This window comes from Octopus bimaculoides, chromosome 2 (genome assembly GCF_001194135.2).
Source record: "Octopus bimaculoides isolate UCB-OBI-ISO-001 chromosome 2, ASM119413v2, whole genome shotgun sequence".
NCBI classification, from domain to species: domain Eukaryota; kingdom Metazoa; phylum Mollusca; class Cephalopoda; order Octopoda; family Octopodidae; genus Octopus; species Octopus bimaculoides.
In genome coordinates, this window is record NC_068982.1 from 27,038,689 (window position 1) to 27,050,511 (window position 11,823).

Below are 11,823 nucleotides of genomic sequence, written 5' to 3' on the forward strand. Positions count from 1 at the left end.
TATAATATAATATAATATAAATAGATAGTCATTCATGATACATATACCCACCCACACACATATATATAGTATTATGTAGAGATTGGAAGAAAATTACTCAGCATATGTAATTGTTTTACTTTATTTGTTCAAAGCTGAATAATTGCTCAATTGCTTCTCTGAGTTTGTTGCTGTGTGCATTGCTTTCAATTACACTGCCTGAATGAATGCATACAAGCAAGAAAGCAAGAAACCAACTCTCTCTCTCTTTCTGTCTGTGTGTCTCTCTCTCTTTACATTGTGTGTGTGAGAGAGAGACAGAGAGAGAGAGAGAGCTACTGTGTTATTGTATCGCTTAGTTAAAGAAGTCCAAACTTGATATTGGCACTCTCTTGTACTGAAGCATTCTATACTAGACTGATTTGTGGCATATCATCTATAAACACATTTGCACCTCATCTTCAGATGCAAAGCTGCACCATTCCAAATATTATCCAAACATTCCAGCACTGAGTAATTCATACAAAATATTCTATTTATATTCTTTCATTTTCATTTCTCTTTTCCTCTCTTGTCTTTTTGTATCTCTATTTACTTATATATATATATATATTGGCAGGCAGGTAAAATAGCACAAATGGAATGAGGGGAATAAGAGTTGGACATAACATGCACCCACATGTGTTTGTGTGTGTGTGATATTTATCTTTTGTACTGTTCTATTAAATATTCCCTGGTGGGAATGGTATTTAACTGGTGTGACATTTGTCTCTTTTCCAAGGACATTGGTAATGGAATTGGAGTGAAATAGTTACAAGCAAGCAATTAAAACTGAGTGCTCTCCCCTCACTCTTTGGTCACCATTACTTTATAACTGTCTGTTGTGTGTGTATATGGGTGAGAGAGAAAAAGAGAGAGAGAGAATGAATCAGAGACAAAGAATCATTACACACATACACACACACGCGCGCACATTTAATTTCATTCATGTCTTTAAACCTGACAGAAAAAAATAACTGCTATCAATCTCACCATCTCTCTCTTTTTTTCTCCCTCCCACCTTTCCTCTTCCTTTCTTTTTCTCTCCCCGTATAGATATTTGTTCTTTCCCAGAATGACCTTTCTCTTCTCTTTCACTTTCCTTTTTTTTTTTTCTCCTTAACGTTTTTATTTAAACTGGCAAGTAAGTCATAGATACAAAGGAATGTCAAGTCAGATGTTTGTCTCACAGTGTACTGTGTTTGGTCTTTTTCAATATCTGCTTATAAAAAGATGTAAACAAAAGCATTTCTATTCACTCGGAACATTTCACTGGCCTCCTCATATGTGTTTGTGTGCGGTTTAACAGTAAAATGCATTGGGGAAACAAGGCAATTTATATTCATAAATATTAAATTTCTCTCCCTCTAAATATGTGTGTGTGTGTGTGTGTGTGTGTTAACAATAAATATTGAATAATAAAACCACTAGCATATAATTATCGTTTGACTATGTTTTACTATCCTACAAACTTTTTTTTTTCTTAACAATAGAATTGTATTTTATTCTTTTACTGGTTTCTGTCATTGGACAACAACCATCCTGAAATACTGCCCTCAAGGGTTTTTGTTAATTATGTATCAATTATGTATACTCTAGTATTTAGTCTGGTACTCGTTTTATCGATCTTTGTTTATCATAATGTTGAGTTAAGCTCATTTTTAGGAAATTACCTCCCCTTGGAAATACTAACGAGTCCTCCACTGAAATGGTTCATACTCTTTGTGTGTGTGTGTGTGTGTGTGAGTCGGAGGTAATTCACAAGGTATTGAGCAACCTAGGACTATGGTGGAAGACACATGCTCAATGTGCAATGCAGTGAGATGGAATCCAGGACCACTTTTTGACAAAGTAAACTTCTTAACAACACTGTCATGCCTGTTCTCTAAAGTAAATATGTTATTTCACATCTATGTTTTAGTGATGCAGTTAATCATATTTTTTCTGATTGCCTGTCTGCCAGCTGATGTGCAAATTGTTTGTATTATATATGCTCATCCATCAGATATATTGAAACAGCTATACCTTCCTCCACAAATTTTGAAATTTCCAGAGTGCTAAAATCAATGAAATTATTTTTATTAGCTTAAATATACGTAGGTCAATTCAGTTAACATGTCAACTGATTTGGGTGTTATTATTAGACACAGTAAAAATTTAATGGTTCAACAATTAAAAGATTATGCTTCCATAATCTTTCACTAAGTTTTATTCAGCTGCCTTGCAATTAACACTCCCAGTCCTACTGTCTATCAACATTCAAGGTGAATCATTTGATCATATAGATTGATTGATAGTGAATCAGGAAAATTATCTAACAAGCTGTAGCACACATGAATGAATTAATTCTGTATTCATCATTATTTGTAATGCTGATCTAAAATAATTATTATACCAGACAGGTTCAACGTATAATGTATAAGGACTTCGACCTTGTTGGGTCTTACTCTGACTCAAGTGTAGTCAGATATTGATTGAAAAAATTATAATTCTTGTCTTGGAATGGTGAATCTCGAAGCAGATAAAGCTACAAATAATAGCATGTAAATATTAGGTTAAGGAAAAAACACTTTGGATAGAAAATCCACTGTTTAGAAGAGATGTGATTTTGTGTTCCATAGGCAGCTTTTGCCTTTTTCTACCTAGGTTTTTTAACTCAATTTTTACATGCTTTAAGGTGGCAAGTTGGCTGAATTGTTAACACACTGGGAAAAATGATTAGCAGTATCTTATCCACCTTTGCATTCTGAGTTCAAATTCTACTGAGGTCATCTTGGCCTTTCATCCTTTTGGGGGTCAATAAAAGAAGTACCACTTGAACATTAGGGTTGATGTAATCAACTTACTCTTTCCCAAAAAAACTGCTGACCTTATGCTAAATTTGAAACCATTGGTCATAACTTTATCTGCTTCAAGATTCAATGTTCCAAGGAAGCTCAAAGTTTCTAAGTTCTTATGATGCCAACTCTGTGCATGCACGTGCGCGCGTGCATGCTGGTGTGGGTATGTGGTTAAAGCTTCCATAGTTATTCTTAAGTTTTTGTAGAATTTTTTAGAAAATTGTAATGTTGGCATTGTAATCTTTTTTTTTTAATGTTCTAAAGGTTTCTTGTAAATGCATGGTCAACTGATGGGAAACCGCTAAACTGAAAGAACATATATTGTTCTAACTACATTGAAGCTGAATAGGACCCAAATAGATTGAATCTATGATCCTTTTATCTGTAAAAAAACATTTAGTTGATTTTTAGTATTTGATTTCTAACTTTGGAACCAGACCAAACATTTGTAGAGGATGGTACACAGTTGGATTCAACATGTATGCCGGATGAGCTACAATTTATATGACTGACAAAAATCACTTATACAGACAGTGAAATGCAATTAAAATGTTTTTCACAAATTAGTATGTAGCAACACAGTTTCTTTCAAATATTTCTCAAACTATAACTATCCAGCTTAATTTGGGGTTAAACATTTTTTTTTTTTGCCAATTGCAATGTCGACTGGATGAATATTGGTAAGTAAACAACTCTAACAAGAAAATGAAAACACACCAGTGATAAGATACAATCTGCACATCACCTGGCAATCACGGAAATTTGATCACCTGTTATTCACTAAAATATACATGTAAACCAGCATATTTAATCAATAGAGAACAAGCATGGCTTTGTTGTTAAGAGTTTGCTTTGTGACAAACAGATCCTGGATTCTATTCCACAGGTACCGGGTTAACCAGCACCCTGAGCGTAAAATCTGGATAAATGAGAACTGTGTAGAAACCGAGTGAGGAGCATTTCTGTGAAAGTTTTTGTGATATTTCCAAAGGGAGGCAACTTCCTTAAAAACGGGTATCGTTTAACATAACCCCAGCCTTATGATAAACAGAGATTGATGAGCACTAGTTATAAGAGTCATAACCCCAAATTATTTTATATAAAGGTTAGAAATAATATCTAATATAGAATTTGTGTACGGGTGTGTAGTTGTATGCATAAGAAAAAAAAATAAAGAAATACATTTGAATGTGAATGCAAGTGTGCTCCTATCATCAGTATTATTAACTGTGGAATGTTGTTAGATTAGCCATAAATTGAAAAATGTTACTCTTTCCTTGAGCTAAACTATTTATAGTTAAGTCTAGCTTGCTAGAGCTTAATGTGCTATAATAAATATTTAAGCAATATACAAGTTAACCTGAGATTAAACATATGCTGGGTGCAAAATAAGCAAAGCAAACAGATGCTTATTTTGTTTAGATAAGAAAACATAAATTTTTAACTGGAATATCTGAGTTCCACAACACAATGAAATGAAGGCTCCAATGGAAACAATAACTTAAGTATCACTTAAATAAACTCATATGAATTGTTATTAAATATTTATAAATTTAGTTTCCTTCTTAAAGTTTTCTTGTATGGGACGTTTTTTTTTTATATTATTTATTTTTATTGTTTTTGCCAGTATCTTTTAAGTTGTATACCTTGTATGAATATGGCTTTGTTGAATTTAATAAATATTTAATATTTCACTAATTTTCTAGTTAAAATTAAGCCATCTGTGATAACTCACCCGAGGTATTTAAGGACTAGATCTTGGGCTGTTTTTTTATTGTTTTATTTTTTATTATTATTATCATTATTTTGAGGTAGTAAGGGGTTCATTTATGGGTGAAAATATGGTAGTTAAATGGCCAAATAAGGAACTTAGGTAGATGTTCCTTCATTAATTGTTCTATTTCAAAAATTCTTTAACATATCAAGAGGTTGTTGGATACAGTTTCCTCTCTTATTGTGTTTTGATCATCCATAGTTGAGCAGATTTACAATTAGGTTTCCTATGTTATAATTTGTTATCAGTCTGATGTGTTCTTCCTGAAATGCTCTATTCCATGCAGTCTTACAACACATCCTAAATAATATCATAGTTTCCTTGTCGACTGCTTTTGAAGGACTTTAAAGCCTATAAGGTACTGAAGAAAATAAAACTTTGCTGTTTAAAAAACATTCTAATGCTGCTTTATTTTTTAGTTTATTAACATTTATTGAAATAAGAAATATTTTACCATGCTACACATTACTGTTTCCCACTGCTTATTCAACTGACAACAAGTTAGACTATTAAACCAGTTTGAATTAGCCTGAAATGAATTTAAGACGAGGCAATGGCAAGTCTTTCTCATGGGTGGTACCAAATCATACATAAAAGAAATAGAAATACTTTTGAGCAATCATTTAAGAGCCTTTTAGAATTTCATATTCCTAAAATGTGTGAGTGTTTGTGTCATGTATGTATATATATATGGATAGTTGTATGTATGAATGAAATGGATCTTTCATCAGTCTCAGCAATGCATGTTCTAGTTGTCTGCACAGATACTTGTACCTTCAATGTACTCCTCAGGCAGAATCAGAGTGACACAATGTCACAGGTGAAACCCATTGAATTACAGGTACCATTCATTTCATAGGTTTCTCCAGTTTCTGTGTAACCAATTTCACTTTCAAGGTTCAAGTTAAGCTGAACTTTAAAGGAACTTGCCAAAGATGCTATGCACTGGTGTTGAACTTCATGATTGCAAAGCAAGCTCTTTAACCTACTTATATAGATGCAAAGTTGTTCCTAACATATTTAAGGGAAAGGCAATCAAATGTGACATTCGGCTCACAAGAGTAGTAGTCACATACGTGAAAGCAATCTAACTAGGAATTAAAACTAGTTTGTAGAATCAGTTGACACAATATTAACTACAACAGATTGGATTAAGTTCTCTAAGCTTCTTACCATTGTAGACAAAATAAAACATAATAAATATAAACCAAAGTTAACAGTATGTGTTAACATTGCTACTATCAAGATCAATGAACAGATGTTTCATTCAAAATGCATCAGCTCAATGCTATATACATATACATATATATCATCATCATCATCATCATCGTTTAACGTCCACTTTCCATGCTAGCATGGGTTGGACGATTTGACTGAGGACTGGTGCAACCGGATGGCTACACCAGGCTCCAATCTAATTTGGCAGAGTTTCTACAGCTGGATGCCCTTCCTAACATATATATATATATATATATATATATATATATATATATCAAAAATTACGTCTGGTTTACTTACTGTTATATATTATTAGAGAATATTTTATATAGTTTTTTTCCCCCCCTCACTAAATATACATGAGTAAAATTGTTATAATCTTTAGCTTATTTCAACATTTGGTTGATTACTTGTGAACTAGACTATACTGACAGTGTAAAAGTACTAGTAAATGAATATAGTGATGATAGTGGTTGGCAACAGCAATGGTGACATGAGTATCATTCATTGTTGTACAGACTTTGCTGTGTGGTCCGATAGATTTGCAGTCATATGGTTCTGGCTTTGATTCTACTGAATATCACCTTGAGCAAGTTTCTGCTATCTTAACCTCAGGTTGATCCAAACTTTGTCAGTAAGAATGAGTAAAAGAAAACTGTGGAAACCCACAAGTTGGATTGAACCTGTTCTTACCTGCTTAGACTTAATCTGTTACTTGTTTTAATATTATCACCTAATGTTTCTAGCAGAGCCCACTTGATTTCAAGTATTTGGTCAAAAGCTTCTATGTAGTCATCCCTTTGCCCACCAGTCTTTGAGGCACCCCATTGGAAGTTTAAATACCCTGTCTTTCTTTTCATGCACTCATATGAAGAGAGCGGGTGTGTGTACCTGTGTTTGAGTACACTAGTGTTAATACATGGTACTATTTTTTACTGTATCTCTCACGGGGTAAGGGCAGTGCCCACGATACTTTTCAGGGCCTCAAAAACTAGTGAAAAGGAAAAAGGATAGAATCTTGAAATTAGGGGCCTGGACCAAATACTTAAAACAGAGTAGACTATCATGTAAGCAGGACAAGGTGGGATTTGGTATAAAATTTCTACTTCCAGTACTTTTCTTTCTGCATAAAAAATCTAGCTTGAATGTATTTATGTGTGTATTTATATGAATGTTAGTGTATGCATGTGTTTGTTTCTCTCTCTCTCAGCAGCCATTGCCAATTGATTAAAAGGTTCTGTTTGCAATCACAAGGTCCTGGATTTGATCCTGCTGCAAGGTATCTTGAGTAAGGGACTTCAACCATAGCTTTGTGTTGAATTAAACCTTGTAAGAGAAATTGTGTAGTGGAGTAGCTAGCTTATCAGAGAATAATTTTTTGAGGCCAATTTTCTACAACCAGATGCCTTTCCTGTTTCCAAGGAAGGTAATATTTCCCCATGGAAAGACATGTTTTCACAGAAGATAAGAAACAAAGAACACTCATTTACCATTATCATGCAATGTCAAGACAAGGAGACAGTAACACATACACACACGCACACACGCATGCACGTACTCACACACACACACATATGATAACTTCAGTTTCCAGTTACCAGATTCATTCACAAAGCTTTGGTTGAGTTAGGGCTACAGTAAAAGATATTTGTCCAAGATGCTGCACAGTGGAGCAGAACATGAAACCATATGATCGACAAGCAAGCTTTTCAACCACGTAGCCATATCTGTGCCTGTATGTATGTGGATGCGTGTGTGTGTGTGTTGCTAGATAATTAGCAATCAACTAGCGTACTAAAGTTTCACACTCATTCAAAACATCTGCAAGCTTTCAGATGTTTTCATGACATGGCATCTGAGTGATCAAAGACTTTCTGCAGGCAGAATATCAACTGTTTATGTATAAATGTAAACGCTACACAATGTGGTCTTCCTTATCAATTGTATACATAAACAAACACTCACACATATGCACAAATATACGTAAGTATAAGCTCTGCTTCTCCATAGTTTCTGACAACCTCATTTCACTCACAAAGCATTGGTTTGTTCAAATTTGCTAAAAGTACAAATACATAATAATAATAATAACAATAATAATAATCCTTTCTATTAAAGGCACAAGGCCTGAAATTTGGGGTGGGGGAGAGAAGCTGATTGCATCGCCCCCCCCCCTCTCAATCCCCAGTGTTTCATTGGTACTTAATTTATCAACTCCAAAGGGATGAAAAGCGAAGTTGGCCTCAGTGGAATTTGAACTCAGAACGTAAAGATGGATGAAATGCTTCTAAACATTTCACCTGGTGTGCTAACGATTCTGCCCCATCACACTGCCTTAATAATAGTAATAATAATAAAAATAATTCTTTCTACTGTAAACACAAAGCCAGAAATTTTGTGGGAGGGGATAAGTTGATTACATTGGCCCTTGGGGCACAAAAGGATGAAAGACAATGTTGATCTCAGCAGAATTTGTACTCAGAATGCAAAGATGAAATGCCATTAAGCATTTTGCTTGGTGTGCTAATGATTCTGTTAGCATAATAATAATAATAATAATAATAATAATAATAATCCTTTCTACTAAAGGCACAAGGTCTGAAATTTGGGGGAGGGGGATGGTCAATTACATCAACCCCAATGTTTTACTGGTACTTAATTTATCAACCCCGGAAGGATGAAAGGCAAAGTTGACCTCGGTAGGATTTGAACTCAGACCATAGCGACAGGTGAAATACTGCTATGCATTTCATCCAGCATGTTAACGATTCTACCAGCTCACTGCCTTTAATAATATTAATAATAATAATATTTTCAAAAAATAAACAGGAGTGGCTGTGTGGTAAGTAGCTTGCTTACCAACCACATGGTTCCGGGTTCAGTCCCACTGTGTTTTTTCTCTTGTCAATATATCTGCTCACAGCCTTATTTTCCTTTGTCATCTGTTCTAGGTTCTTTGAAAGTCAAGCTAATATAACATTCATTTATTTCTTCTGTGGACTTGCATTGTAGAAACACACACACATCACATAGTGATTCAGAAGTCCTTTTAGCATGTAAAGACTATATAAAGTGAAAATACTAGAAGGACTTTTGAATAACCCTGTATACATCTAACTACACAAACAGTTTGTGTATGTATTACATTTCATATATATATGTCTCATAGGATTCATGCAGAGTACTGAATAGCACTTTGCTATAACTCCAATTCCAAAATAGGGCCTCAATTCCAATATCCTTCAACATCTTGGGTAGCAGTTTGGGTGTTGTGCCTGGTGCATCTATTACCACAAGGACTGCCGTCACCTTTGTGCTCCACAATCTCTACTTCTATCTTTGGTTAGGTTATGATGTTTCTTAATTTTCTCAATTTCTTTGCTATCTGCTCTGTTATCATGTGGTATTGCAAAGTCTATGATCTAATACAGTTTGCTCTTTCTGTCCTGTATCAATATATCAAGTCTCCTTCCTTCAATAGTATCGTCAGTTTCTATAGAGACTGTTGATACTGATGTAGCCAGAAAACCTCTGGCTTGTATTCATACCTCTTTTCCATCACTTCAGATCAACCAACTAGCAGCCCAACACACTCTTCTACCAGTATAGTCATACTTGTGCTTATACTCTTTTTGCACTAGCTTACTCCATTCAGTTTTCTGCATGTTCTGTATTTGCTTTCTGACTGGGTTTTATCAGTTGTTATCTTTATTGAGTTGAATCATATGGCTTATTCCTGAAACTGGTTCAGTTTCTCATTTCAGGTTCCTATCTGTTAGCCACAGCCAGCGTTCTTTACTTCCGACATCCTCAGTTTGTAGGACTAATAGCTGTGTAATTTCTTCTCTTTCCAGCTATTAGTCCTACAGTCCTCCTTTCTGTTCTTGAATTCTTCTACTGTTTCTGTGGATTTTTGGATATTTCTAACTACAGATGATATTCTTTCTTCACTGTGTACAACATAGTTTTTCAAACTCAATATCACCGTATTGATGGTGTCTTCTGCATTTAACAAATCTCTGTCTCCTTCCCTTCTTGGTGAGTAGAGCTTCTCAATATTACATTATGCATTGTGAAAAGCTTCTTAGTTCTGTCCAATTCCTGTAGCTTGTATTTGCCCACTTTAGAAAAGGAGCAAAATCTTTCAACAATAGCATGGGACACATTTTGCCTTGTAACTAATTCTTCTTTTGTACACTTTAGAGACTTTATTTGTTGTTTCTTTTTGCATTACCTTATCACCCTGTAGCATCCCTAGATACTTCTATCCCTTGTTATTTCCCAGCAATCTATGATCTTGTATCTTTATAGTATCAGATTTAACCCTTTAGCCTTTAGATTGCTCTGTCAAACGTAATGCTTATTTATTCACATTGTTTTGAATTGGTTATGCATTCTCTTGTGATTTCAAGATTCCAATGATATGACTTTATTTTTAGAATGATATTGTTGAGTAGGTGTGAGAGGTCAGATCTGGCTGGTTTCAAAATGAAACAGATAGAATACTTTGGCAGGATATGCCCATTTTAAAACTGTCAACCTCTCTTTATAATTAAAACTGCACACTTATCCACCTTGCTAAATATTCTTACTACTTGGACCAGAGAATGTAGATCATTTTCATTTTTGATGTATAGTTTGAGGGCATTCATATATAGCAAATAGTTTATTTTCACTTTGGTTTTTAGCAAAAGAAAGATCTGGATTTTCTCAGTATACTTGTCTGAGGAATTAATCCAGTCATGAAAAGCAATGGAAGAATGAGTGTTCCTAAAATATTTCTTTCTATATTTTCACACTCCCTAAGAAATCATGTTTGCATTTTGGTTCTGTTTCCCATGATTTCATCGCTTTCTAAAAAACGAAAAAAAAAATCTATTATTGTTGGCTTGATGGATTGAGAGTTAAGTATCTTGGTTAAGGACAACCCATAATAGAAATATCCTTCAGGTGGTGAATATGGCTCTTTGTATCTTATACCCTTAATTTATGATAAAACAGTTGAATTTTATGGAACTAATAATGTTTTGTTTTAATAGATAACATGAAATAGTGGAAAATATTTTATGCTGTGAGGGTAAAATAAATTTTATAGAATAGAAAAGAACCCTTCAATGGGCTCTGCCTGATATTCTAAAGTTGTCTTTTTCGTCTTGGTATAAGAATTCCGTTGATTGGACATTTAATCTGTAATATAGACACATATGTGAAGATACATTTTACCATGTCAAAGAGCAGAAACAGTATATGGCTTATGAGCATGCTACCCACAAGGAAAATATATCTCCCAGCTGCATAGGACATTACACACTGGCATAAAGTTCTCATTTGTTTTGAGATCTATCTCTCAAATTTGCAAGCAAAATAAAATAAAAATACCAAGAAAGAAAGTAAAATTGCTAAGTAAAAGAGTAATGATTGAGTTGTCTTCTTATTGGTGCATTGCCAAGAGTTCAAATCCTGATACAATAGCATGTCCTTGTGCTCCTAAGTAAAGCACATCATTACTCCAGTTCTCTCTGCCTAGTTAACTGAAAATTGAGAACATGAACATTTCTAAGTCAAATCTTTAACATTAGAAAGATTACCAAGCTGTAAAGGAAGAAAAACAAAAAAAAAAAAATTAAGAGAGTGAAAGAGAGCTGGGGAAGAAACATTAGCTCATACAGTTTTTGTTAATTAACGGAAACTCTTTAACCTTATCTTCCCATTTAATGTCTATTTTTATATTTGTTTTGTGTATGCTTCCATCTATTATCAAAGTGACTTGGCTAAGTAACTGTGTGGCATTGATGCTAATTGTAGGGAGAGAAAGAGAACCAGATTAGATGATTCGTTGTATCTAGCTTGTCTGCCTTTCCTTTCATTTGTCTAGGGTCAGTGATATAAGTATTAGTAAGATACTATCATTCATTTAATGAATATAATCTATCTCCTTACAAAATGGCATTGTACTTAATCAAAATAATTCAT

General features: G+C 34.1%; 1 protein-coding gene across 8 annotated transcripts in view; it reads left to right on the forward strand.

The window, feature by feature from the left end:
- Positions 1-11,823, forward strand: part of LOC106868837 (mitochondrial proton/calcium exchanger protein) — a 78,488-nt gene that overhangs the window by 39,772 nt on the left and 26,893 nt on the right. Inside the window, exon 1 of one of the 8 annotated variants that reach the window (XM_014914317.2) lies at positions 9,744-9,888. The exons of the other annotated variants lie outside the window; for them this stretch is intronic. The gene's annotated coding sequence lies outside the window, so the exon portion shown is untranslated. Of the gene's footprint in view, positions 1-9,743; positions 9,889-11,823 lie in introns of those variants that run through there. 8 annotated transcript variants of the gene reach the window in all.